At 61.8% G+C, this 3,065-nt stretch overlaps 2 protein-coding genes across 2 annotated transcripts in view; both read right to left on the bottom strand.

Annotated features, from left to right (window-relative positions):
* Positions 1–3,065, bottom strand: part of ADGRB2 (adhesion G protein-coupled receptor B2) — a 36,866-nt gene that overhangs the window by 2,243 nt on the left and 31,558 nt on the right.
* COL16A1 (collagen type XVI alpha 1 chain) overlaps positions 1–3,065 on the bottom strand; it is a 47,555-nt gene that overhangs the window by 22,446 nt on the left and 22,044 nt on the right. The window lies entirely within an intron of this gene.

Raw genomic sequence — 3,065 nt, 5'->3', positions numbered from 1 at the left:
CCCGCGCCACTGGGACGTGCCAGCCTGGAATGCTGCCCCGGGGCCTGGCTGCCCGGCTCTGCTCCATCTTCCATTGCGTGCCAGGCCGCCCTGATCCCCCCAAAAACAAGCAGGGAACGAGCCCAGCCCGTGCAATTTTGGGTCTGCAAAGCATCCCCTGGCATCTCCATCCCTGCATCCCAGCGCTGGGATGGCACAGGACCCCGGCTCAGCTGCGTTTTCTCCTAAATGGCGACGGATCTATTTAGGCTGCAGTTTTACAAACGCGTGAGGGACGCGTGGAACCCCATAAAGTCGCTAATTAACAGCTGCTGGTTAGGCACAGGCAGTAAATAAACTGTCGTGGGCAACCCCAGCGGCTCGGCTCCGCCAGTCCCGGCGACGTGGTGACAACGCTCCCTCGAGGTGCCTGCTGAGGTAATTAAGGGTAATTAAAGCAAGTGGGAACGAAAACGCAGCGAAACTTCTCTCGTTCCTGCGTTTGGGGTGATTGTTCACCTCGAGATGTTCTTTGTTTGGGGCCACCCAGCAGCGATGAACCCGGGACGGGAGCACTGCAGGGGGTTTGTGTGTCCTGTGGGTGTGGGGCACGGCCCCAAAACTGGCCCCACATCCCACCCCAACCCCACAGCAGAGCAGGGATGAAGGGCAGCCTCATCCCGTCCTCTCCAGCTCCCAGGATCCTCAATTCATCCGCAAAACGCTTTGGAGGGGTCACAACTGAGGCACCCTTCCCGTGCCTCAGTTTCCCTCACTTCCCAGGGTGCTCCCCTGAGTTGGTTGCCCCCAACCCAATGGCACAAAGCGACCCTGGCAGCCCCAGGGGTGGCAGCAGCGTGGAAAACTCTGCTCCACGTAGCTCCTGCTTCCCGTCGCTGTTCCGGTGCACGGGATCGGCGTTTCCAGAGGGGAAAAAGAAGCCGGATCCCGCCTCCCCAGAACTCTCCCTTGGAGCGGCGCCGAGCGGGGGGATGGAAAGCAGGATCCTGGAGCCCCTGCCCACCATCCCAGCACGGAAAAAGCAGAGGCACGCTGTGCTTCCAAGAAACTGCCACGCCGCCTGCCAAGAAACACGAGCCGGAGCAGAGCCCGACAATTTTAGGGCTGGAGATAATTTTGCCTCTGAGCCCGAAGCGTCACCGCGGCGGTTGTGTTACCCTGGGGCTCCCCACTTCCCACACCGAGCTCAGCCTTCCCCCCCCCAAAAAAAAGGCTCCCCAAATCCCGGGAATGAGGGTTGGGATGACGCCGTCCGGACCACGTTGGCTCGCAGGCAGCTGCTGGCCTGGACAAGGCACAGGAGGGAATTCCTGCGGCGAGGATTTCAGCGGGTCAGCATTAATTCCTGCACCAATCCAGGCACAATTCCCCCCCCCTCGCCCCCTCTAATTCCAGTCGGGAAGGAAAACGCCTGCAGGAATTCTTTCCAGCTTCGCTGGGCCCTTTGAATCCGCGGTGCTAGAACAGCACTTTTGCCTCTTTTTGGAGAGATTTCTTTCGCGGAGGGCGAAGCTCCGGGGAGCTCCCGTTCCCCCGCGGCCGCGCAGCCTCAGAGCCACTTCTCCATCATTTCCGCCCCCCAAACCGCACATTTTTGGCGCTGGGGGGACACAGCCTGGCTCCGACGGGAGCTGCAGATGGAAAATGGCTCCAGAGCTCCGGGATCTCCTCTGACCCACCCTGTACCCCCCATCCCGCAGGACTGGGGGCTGTCCCTTGCCCCTTATGCCGGGACACACCACGAGCCTGTGCCTCTCGCCCGGGCTCCGTTCCCTCGCCCCATCTGGCGTCTCCATGAGTAATGAAAGCTGCTAATTGCCAACAGATGCCCCAGGAAACCCTGACTCTGCCTCTCGCGGCTGTGTTTGGCTGGGAAGGAGAGGAGGGGAGCTGCAGCGGGCCCCGCATCCCCCAGAGCAGAGGGCAGGGGGATCCCAGTGCGTGGTGGCTCCCAAAAACCAGAGCCGGAGGATGTGGCTGCCTTTATCAGCAGAATCAGGGACCAGCGGGGGGACACCTGGTGTCCCTGACCCACGCCCTCCATGGGGCTGGGAGCCACGACTGAGCCCCACGGCAGCCCCCTGACTGTCACCCACAGTCCTGTCCCCCTGGCATGGGCAGCCAAAGCCCCCACGCTCGTGCAAGCCCCCTCCCCGTGCAGCTGGATCCCCCCTAGGAGGTGGCTGTGGAAGGATTTGGCTCCTTCCATCCCTTCCTCCTCACTCCCATCACGGCGTCGGAACCCCCAGCTGGCTTCTTCCTACGCCTCAAACCCAAACTGGGCGCTGCTGGGATGAACTGGGTTATGAAATTTAAATCGGCGCTTCCATCTTAACTGGGCCGTCCCTCGGGGCTGGGGAGAGACCCCCCCACTCCAAGGGTCACATCCTGTCCCAGTGTCCCGGCACAGGCGTGGGGGGGCTGGGAGCAACATCTCCTGTCCTGTCCCATGGTCCAAACTGGGCAGCGGCCACCAGCCCAAGCCAGGCAGCGTCATTTGCTCTTTCCAAGCCTGTCCTGTCCAAAGGAAGTCCTCAGGAAGCCCGAGAGGCTTTTCCCAGAGGGAAGGAATAGCCACGACCAGGATCTGCTCGCACCACGGCACAGCCAGCACCTTCCAGCACTCTGCAGCGGGAGGGTTTTGGTGCCGTGATCCCCACCATGGATCAAAATCTCTCATCCCAGATGTGCTGAGAGCCACCAGGCAGAGATGTCCTCTCCTCCAGCAGCGCTTTCCTCACACAGCTCCTGCTCCGAGGTCCCCCAGCTCCGGATGCCGGGATGCTCCGGCAGCGCCGGGCAGCCCACCCGGAGCGGCTCCGCGCGGCGATTGCCTCCCAAGTTCCTAATTTGCTCACAGATTAATTACGATCTAATTACTGCTCCCGGCTCCCGTGATCAGATACTCATTTGCAACGCGTGGCTGCAGGATCAGCCCTACTCGGTGGATTTTGTGGGCAGGGGGGGTGCAGACAGAGCAGGGGCGAAGCCACCCCCAGGCGAAGCACGAGGCGGCGGCCGCGGCCCCACGGCACCACAGAGAGTGAACTTTTATTTCCAACAAC

This window comes from Corvus brachyrhynchos, unplaced genomic scaffold (genome assembly GCF_000691975.1).
Source record: "Corvus brachyrhynchos isolate BGI_N302 unplaced genomic scaffold, ASM69197v1 scaffold65, whole genome shotgun sequence".
NCBI classification, from domain to species: domain Eukaryota; kingdom Metazoa; phylum Chordata; class Aves; order Passeriformes; family Corvidae; genus Corvus; species Corvus brachyrhynchos.
Note: the sequence above shows the minus strand (reverse complement) of the source record. Positions and strands in the feature narration are given on the sequence as shown.